This window comes from Candoia aspera, chromosome 11 (genome assembly GCF_035149785.1).
Source record: "Candoia aspera isolate rCanAsp1 chromosome 11, rCanAsp1.hap2, whole genome shotgun sequence".
Taxonomy (NCBI): Eukaryota; Metazoa; Chordata; class Lepidosauria; order Squamata; family Boidae; genus Candoia; species Candoia aspera.
In genome coordinates this window covers 2,729,822-2,738,394 of record NC_086163.1, presented here as the reverse complement: position 1 = coordinate 2,738,394, position 8,573 = coordinate 2,729,822, and the positions used below count along the sequence as shown (strand labels likewise).

General features: G+C 54.3%; 1 protein-coding gene across 2 annotated transcripts in view; it reads left to right on the top strand.

The window, feature by feature from the left end:
* The first annotated feature begins 4,599 nt into the window (after nucleotides 1–4,599).
* Nucleotides 4,600–8,573, top strand: part of CHST8 (carbohydrate sulfotransferase 8) — a 281,616-nt gene continuing 277,642 nt past the window's right edge. The window contains exon 1 of one of the 2 annotated variants that reach the window (XR_010068606.1): nucleotides 4,600–4,706. The gene's annotated coding sequence lies outside the window, so the exon portion shown is untranslated. The remainder of the gene's footprint in view (nucleotides 4,707–8,573) is intronic. The other variant, XM_063312859.1, reaches the window with a different exon arrangement.

Here is an 8,573-nt window from a genome sequence, read left to right as displayed (position 1 = left end):
CTGAAGGGCTTTGGAAAAGTTTAACCAGTTCCCAGGAAAGGGAATGCTGACTGGATTCCAAATAAACTAATCTCTAGGTCAGTGTTTCTCAACCTTGGTGGCTTTAAGATGTGTGCACCAACTCCCAGAATTCCCCAGCCAGCTTGCTGAGTTGAAGTGCACACATCTTAAAGCCACCAAGGTTGAGAAACACTGCTCTGGATAGTCAGATCACAATTAGTCTCCAGCAATGACGGTGGAGGGCCCTCTAGTCTCACGTCCTGTCCCACCTCAGCTGATAAGGTGCTACTGGGAAGCAGGCCAGCTCCTCTTCTTCTGTGATCCCCCAGCAGCGAAGGCAGCAAACAACCATCAGGACCAGCAGCCACGGATAGCCCAATCAATGACAATGTGCCGCCCCCTTTGAACCTCTTCCCTTTGGCGGCCATCCAGTAGTGCAAAGCCTTAAAGGTGTGTTGCTTCAGGCAAGATGCGCGCAAAGCACCCCTTTAAAGGTGTGAGGCAGCGCACCCCCTGCTTTTAGCAGCAGAGCAACCACTTCACTTCACTTCGCTTCACTTCATGGCCACCTCCAGCAGTTCATTGACCCACAATGGTTTCTGCACACATGCAGGGGGTACAGACTATTGCAGTCCTCCCAGTCTGCATGTGTGGAAGCCTCTTCTGGTAACAGACCCTTCCTGATCACAAACCCTTGCTTGTCCACCACAAATCAGGGGGTGTGTGCACCTCTGTATTGTGTGAAGCTGGAATTATCTTTCAATCCCCCCTCCCCAAACACGCCACATGACAGACAGTGCTGCTCTAGCAGGTGATGGTTCAATTCATGAAGGAATAATTAAAGGGGGGAGCAAGCCCCCCCCCCAGGGCTTACAGCAGGTATCTTTCCCCATGACTGCGCCCTCCACACATCTTGAAAATGCTTGTTTTCCCTCCGGAAGGAAAAGGGAAGTTTGTGGTCAGGACCTCTCCCCATGGTACTCCCTAGATTCTGGGCAAAGTATCCTGGTTCCTTCCAGCCCCAGACGCTCTCTTGTTTTTCAGCCAGCTTCCTCTGCATTTACCCTTCCAGCAATTCCTCACAGTCACACCCTCTGGGGGATGAATCCTGGGTTATTCAGTTACATAACAATAAATCAAAATTTAGTTAACTGTTAAAGTGGGAGATGGTATGGAAAAAGAGTTATGTCTGGAATAAAGTACAATCAGTTTGATGAGGTTTTCTGCTTCCAGCTAAGACATATTTTTCTGCCCAGGTAACTAAAAACAAACTGGAATTTCACCTGGGAATTTCTGGCTTGGGGTTTTGAAATGTGTTCCTTAGTCTGGACTCTTTTATCTTGAAACCAAATGAAAGCAAAATGCCATTACAGGTTTGTTGTTTTCAGGTTTTTTTTAAAGTATAAATGATATCTCCTCCCCTAGAAATTAATTTCCTCTATAGGTGATGAATAATTCAGCAGTTTGTTATATGTACTGTGTCATGAGGGGAGAAAATGCTCCATTAAAAAAGATCCCTTTGATCAAAATTCATCTCTTTGGCACAGACTACCTCTAAACGGTTCAAGCAGGGCCTAAGTGCATCTTTCTGGCTCCTCGGGCAAACCACTCTGACGAGGCTCCTCAGTGGTGAGAGACCCTCGGGGCTAAACCCCCCCCCCCCACTCAAACAGCAGCAACTGAGAGAAGTGGGACCAAGGGGCAGGCATTCCCATGGGAGGGAGTCAGAAGGGTCAAGATGGCAGCTGAGACCGCATGATCAAAACTCCACCTTTTTTTTTGATACCTATCTTATGATGCTCGTAAAAAGGGGCAGAGCTTCAATTGCAGATTTGTGATGCCCGCTTTGCTTTTTTGACCCCTTGTGGGGGAAGGGTCATTTGGCCACTGCTTCCTTCCTGCAGAAATGGCAAGCCTGAGCCCCAGAGGGGTTTCCCTCCCTTTGCTGTCACCCAAAGAGCCCCTTTGCTCCACCTCTCCTCCCACTCAGAATACAGGCCAACTCACATCACCGTCCCCTGAAAGCCCTCCTTTCTTAGGCCTCCCATAGTGAGGCTACAAAATGTAAGCTCATAACTGGGGACAGCAAAAAGTGAGGAGGGAGGGCTTTGGGGATCTTTGCTGTCGTCTAGCAGAGCCCAGAAACAGTGGCTCTCTCCCTCTCCCTGGGTTCTTCACAAGCAGAGGGGGGGATCTGCAAGGGATGGTCAAAAAGGTCAAGATGGCAGCCACAATGCTGCAATCAAAGCTCTGCCTGGCCACACCAGATAGCCACCACCTTGACTTTTCTAACAATATCCAGTGGACACCCCTGGGAGAAAGAGAGAAATGACGAGACTGCCCAGCAGAGCTCACCAGGGACACTCACTGGGACCCCCTGCCCCGGACTGTTTCCAGGGCATGCTGCTGCTGCTGCTGCTGGGACTGGGGCTGACTCAGGAGTGTCAGCTGGAAGAGCAGGAGGAGGGACCCTGAGCAGGAGCCAGGCAGCGGCCCTTCCTGTCCTTATTCTGTTCTCCCTTTTGCTACAGATCCTGCTGGGGCTCCAAGTCTGGCCTGAAAAAGTTTAGGTGGCCACCAGTGAGCAGCAAAAATACACTGGAAGCTCCCTGTCTCCTTGCTGCCATCTTCTGGTCATCTCAATTTTTGCAGGCTGGTAAATCCTCCATTCAGATTCCATCTGCTGTCAGACTCTGATCAAAGGTTCACAGAACCCGTTATCCGAGTATCTCCCATCCTTCTCTCATTGGTGTGAACAGACTTTGTGTCGCCAGATGGGAGGGGGTGCCAGATCGGAGTGCGAACGGAATTGTTATGGCTAGGGGCTTATTGCCTCGGCCACCCCAAGGCTATGCAAGCAGGAGACATCAGAGGAGTCACCTGGCATGGGAAGGGGGGTGGCATGCTTTAATGGGTAAAGGGGTAAGAGGGCAATTTAGAGAATGTAATTTTAAATGTAGGTTTGAGCAGGAATTGGGCATTCTCAGCTTTCTTCTTGTACTGGTCATTTTGCCTCATTGAAGTAGTAGAAAGAGCCTGGTCTCCTGACTGTCATTGAATGAGTGCTTGAATATGCTGGTGCTTACATCTGCTTTGAGAGTCTGCCCATTAGACCGCGGTGTCACTGCCAATCATTTACATCAGTTATGAGATTATGCAAATGCCTTACATTGCCAGTAATGGCAAATCATTTAACAGACATTTGGATTTAACAGACACCACCCAAATGGTCCCTTAAATTATTCCTCTTTCTCCCCTGCTATCTTTAAAAGCAGGTGGAAGTGGACTGCCCTGGAAGCCACCAGGCCTCTGCTTCCTGCCTTTGCCGAAGACGTGGGCGCTGCTAGGATGGGGCCCCTCCCTTCACCATGGATCTTTCTGGGACCCCAAGTCCGGGCTGCTCGGTGGGCTGCAAAGGTGGCTGAGCAGAGAGAGACCCAGGCCCTCCCAATTTGCCCAGCCAGGAAGGGCAGCCCTGCCCTCCACGATCAGCGAGGTGGCCGGGGCGCAGCGAGTCAGGCCGCGGGGGTGTCAAGGGAACCAGGGGCGTCGCGTTGCCGTCATGCCAACACAGCTATCGCGTACTTGCGTCGTGAAACAAGGCTGCATCTTTGGGGGGGGGGCAAGGCGGCTGCCCGCGGGCCTCCCCCGCATTGCTGCCCGCCGCTCCAGCTGCGTCGCTCCTTCGGCCGGGGCAGCGCGCCCCTCGGGGCCCTTTTTCCTTCTGCCGTCGGGCGTCCGCCCCGGCGAGGACCCCCGCTGCGGGGGGAGAAACGTCCCTAGAGCGTACCTCCCAATACCAGGCTGGCCATGTAACACGCGGGCGCGGGCGGGAGATGGATGGGCGCGTCTCCTCCGCCGCGGCCCCCTCCGTAAACCGCGGCCGCGCTCCGGGTCGGGGCTCCGGGGCTCGCCGACGCTCCGCCGAGCAAAGTTTCCGCGTCCCGTGATTGGACGCGGCCGCCCCTTCGGCCGCAGCGCCTCCCCGCCCGCAACTTGTGAGTTCTCGCAACTTTGGGGGACCGCATCGCGCGGAGGGGGAGGAAGGACTTTCGGCGAAGAGGACCCGGCGGGCCCCCGCGTCTGGGCGCGCGCCCCCGAGCAGGTGCTGCCCGAGCAGGCGCGGGGCGCGCCACACCTGCGCCCCGCCCGGCGCCCCCGCGCCCCGCCCGGCCCCCGGGCGCGCGGCGGGGAAAGGCGGCTGGGCGGGCCCGGCGCTGCTCCCCTCCCCCCGCGCGCAAAACGCAGGTGACCGGAAGGAGGGAGCCGGGCCGAAGGGCGCCGCTTTAGCCACCCGCGTTTCGCCTCGCGGGGGCCGGGCAGGTTTCCTGCGGGTTGCTATGGCGGAGGCGGAGGCGGCGGCAAGGGAGGCGGGGAAGAGGCGGCGGCGGCCGCCTCGGTCTGCCTGCGGCGTAGAGAGCAGCGCCGGGAGCTTCCAAGAAGGCGGCGGCGGCGGCGAGGAAAGTCAGCCCCGCCCCGCCCTGCCGCGCCCGCCCGCTCGCTCGCTGCCGGCGCTCGGCTCCCCGCGCGCCCGGCTCTTCCGCGTAGGTTCCCCGCTCGCGGCTCGCCCAGCTGCGAGGAAGCCGGGCCGCCGCGTGCCCACCGACGGCGCCGGGCAGGGCGGCGGAGGTTCCCCGAGGATCGGCGAGATGCGCGGCTGAGCGCCCGGCTTGCGCCAGCGCGGACGGCGCGTGCGCCCCGCCCAGGTCAGTGGCGGCCGCGTTTCCAGGTCGGGGCTGGCTGGGAAGGGGCGGCGGCGGCACCGCGGCCAGGCGCGCCCGCTCCCCTACCCCGCCCGGGCACCCTTCGCTGAAGGGCCGTAGATCTGCCCGCGGGGCTTGCGGAACTCCGCGCGACTGCTTGCCACGCGAGGCGCCGGGGCTGGGAAGGGCTCCGCGGCGGCGGCGGCGGTCCTCGGAGCCTGCCCGGGGTTTCCCCGCTCTTCTCCCTCCCGGCGGGCTTCTGGTGGGGGGGCGGAGTGCGGGCACTCGCGCAACTTGTCACCAGTTGGGTCCAGATCGGCCTGTCGGTCCCTCCCCACGTGCGCTTTGGCCGAAAGTTGGCGCCCGGGGTTGAAGACTGGGGAGCCGAAGCACGTGTTGGACGGGGCGGGGAGGAGAGGGAGCCCTGGGAAGAAAGTTTTCGACCTCCGCCGGGGAGCGGGAGGCGGCAGGCGCCCTGCGCAGCTCCGCTCCGGATCAGACTCCCTCCGGAGTCCCAGGTCTCCACTCAGATGCACCGACCCTCCCGCTTCGGGGCCGATCCGGCTGGCGGCTGCGGGGTGGTGTCTGTGTCAGCTCCCAGTCCAGACCCGCGGAACTGTATCTTGTGTCGACGACCTCCGGGCGGGTTCCGCGGCGGAGCATCGGAAGCCTCTCGGGCGGCTCCGTTCCGTGTGGCCGGCTGCTTCGGACCGTTTTGCGGCTCAGCAGATCAGTTGTGCGCTAGGCGCCCTCGTTGGAGGCGGGAGGCGGGGGGCGGGAGGGGCTTTCCTGAGGTCAGCGCGGTGCCATCAAGCAGCAACTGTGTGGTTTGGTGATGCCTCGGAGACACCTCGCGCGCCTTGAAGCAGTTCGTCCCACGCCCGGCCAGGCCGGTGGGCCTCAGAATGCCTGTCCTGCGAACTTAGGTCCGAGATGCAGATATGTCAGCTCAACGCATTTAAGTCTGCCCAGTAAAGATCTAGCAGAGGCAACCTACTATGGTTGATTAGGGTTAAATTTGGTTGCATTACTTCTCTGGCTTAGCATAATGTGTGAACCCAGGCTGGTTGCCCACTTTGTAGCTCAGTATATTGCACAAACTTAGAAAACGGGTTAACAGGGTAACCAGGAAAGGCTTGTGTGAATGCAGCCACTTAATCATTGGTTTAAAGTAGACATGGGAAGAATTGACTCAGAGGTCCTTTGTTCCTTTGCTGCGGGGTTAGCCTGCACAGGATTGTGACCACTTGATGCTGGGAGTTTGTTGAGAAGTTAGTCCGGTCCACTCCATTGGCCTTACTCCTGAGGGAGCCTACTGCATTGCTTCAGAAACCCAAGCGTGAGTACGCACAATACATCTTACTGTAGTCCATACATGGAGCCTCCATGATTTAATTTTTCATTCAGCCCCTAAGCCTTCTGCATCAGGGGCTGCCTCTCAACACCCCACTTGTTGAAGAAAATGCCTGGCCTGGATCAGTGCAGTGTTTTAATAAGCATCTGCCTTTCTGCAGCGCCCTTTATGAAAAGTGCATTCCGAATGCCAGGACTAGTGCCCAACTGGGCATATGCCAGTGGGAAAAGCTCCTTTGCCAACTTTGTGGAATTGATTAGGAGTGGGGTGGGTATTCATTTTTGTTTAAGTGCCACTTAGTGCCTCCCTGCTTTCCTTCATCTGACTTTATGCTGAGGCCTTTTGCAAAAGTGCAACCTCATGGCATACTTGTCACAAAGTGGCCAACCTTATTTAAGCCTTTGGTGTTGTGTAAATCCAGCCCATATTTAATGTAGCTCAACTTTTCACATAAACCTGGAAAACAAGGCCATTTGACTAAAACATGGTTGGGTTAACCCAGTGTTTCCCAGCCTCAGCAACTTTAAGATGTGTGGACTTAAACTTCCAGAATGCTGGCTGGGGAATTCTGGGAGTTGAAGTCCACATGTCTTGAAGTTGCTGAGGTTGGGAAACAGAGTTAAGCAAAAGCAGCTCAGGTTTATCCACCCAATGGGTCATTTTTATGACCCCATGCATTGGAGTTCTATATGACTACTTCCAGTTCCCTCGTAAAAAAAGGTGTACCACGACAGGGTGATCACGTCAGGAATAGAATTTCCCGCGTGTTTGTGAGGACTTGGAGGCAACTCGAGTGAAAAAAACTGGTGAGTGGGAAAAAGTGAAGGCCCTCTTTCCCTTTGATGCTTCTCCAAAAATCTTGGCACGATCTGATAAGGGAATCAGTTCTCAGTGGCTCATCCAATTAGAGGTTAATGGGTTGAATGAAGGAGGTTTACTCACTACTAGAAGTTCAGAGATGCTCCACAGGCCCCTTTGGGGAAAAAGTGTAAGGATGCGTACGTGATGCATTTATCACAGTCTGCAGATTCTTGCAAGGTTTATACTCATCAGGTCATAACAATGAAGTCATTGTTGGAACCAGAAAAGGCCCAAGATATTTGACTGTCTGGAACAGAGGTTGGGTGCCTCTCCAAAGCCGCCAGCACACTCACTGGCTAGAGACCGTAATTTTAAGCATCTTGCTACACCATCCACGGACTGTCTTGCCCCCTCCTCCCAGGGTGTCCTCAAAGCTGGCTGTTGCAATCTGCTGCGTGCTAGAGAGCATGGCGTTGCTGGGAGGGTGGGGACGTCTTTGGTTGAATGCTACCTCTGAACTCTCTCATTCAGTCTGCTAGTGGCAGGCCAAATCCAAAAGCTCTGCTTAAAAAACTGCATATTAATATGCATTTTCATAAGGCAAAAATCTACTTGTATCTGACGCATTGTGGCATTGTTTGCAAATCAAAAGACTTCTGTTGCACCCCTTTAAAAAACCCCTACGCTGTTAGACCCCTATGGCATTCTTGAATGGCATCAATGTGTCCTTCAGTAGGATGTCAAGAGGCTCTAAAGATGGAGACAGAGGGCGTGAACTGAACCCAAGGATTTGATGGTCTTTAGATAACCATGGGTGTAACTTCATTTTAAAGCACGCCTCTGCGGTATGGCAATATTCAAGAAAGTTGCTAAGTCTGTTTTTGTTCACAAATGGCATATTCTGTATGTACCCTTGCATATGTTAAACCTATTTAATTTTTTTATTCTCATGATTAAAATAGAGCTTGTTTATGCTGCCCTTATTATGAATGAATTTATGAGGGAATAAATATCGTTTTTCTATAGACATAAAGGTTTAAAGTAAAAAGAATGAAATTAGCATCTGGATGGTGGATGCCCATTTCTAAGATATTTTTAAAAAGGAGGAGAGTGGTTCTAGCAACCCTTGAGTGTCAGTCAGACCCCACCCTCTGACACACTTCGGATGGTAATTTTGGTGTCCCAAATTGTTGATGCTTGGACTTCAGCCCAAGGTCCAGGAACGCCAGATGGATCCTGAAGAACTCTCTTCTAGGGATCTTAATGGAGAGATCCGTTGCAGCTGAGTTTTGAGCTAAGCAAGGGGGTTCCCACATGGATTTGGCTCACAACTCTTTCCTCTTTCAATGGTGGCTTGCTTTGAGTCATGTGGATTTCTCTGATCTCAGTGTCCAAATGGTATTTGGATGTGTCAGCTTTCAGGTAGAGCTCAGCTGCAACTTGCTCTCCATCTGGTGCCAAAGGGTGTCATCTAGAAGGTGCGTCGGATCTCTTTGGTTTGCACGCACATTGTTTATGGCGACCATTGCCCAGATGAATGGACTGCAGCTCATGCGGCTGTTTCTGGCAGTGATGTCAATGGCTGGAGACAGGCAGCGATTCTGATTCGGTGCAGGTGTAGCCCGAAGCATTACCAGGAAAAAAAACTACCTATCAAAAGGTCCCATATATTTCAGGAGATGCAGCTCTTCCTTTGGGGATATTTGCTTCCATTT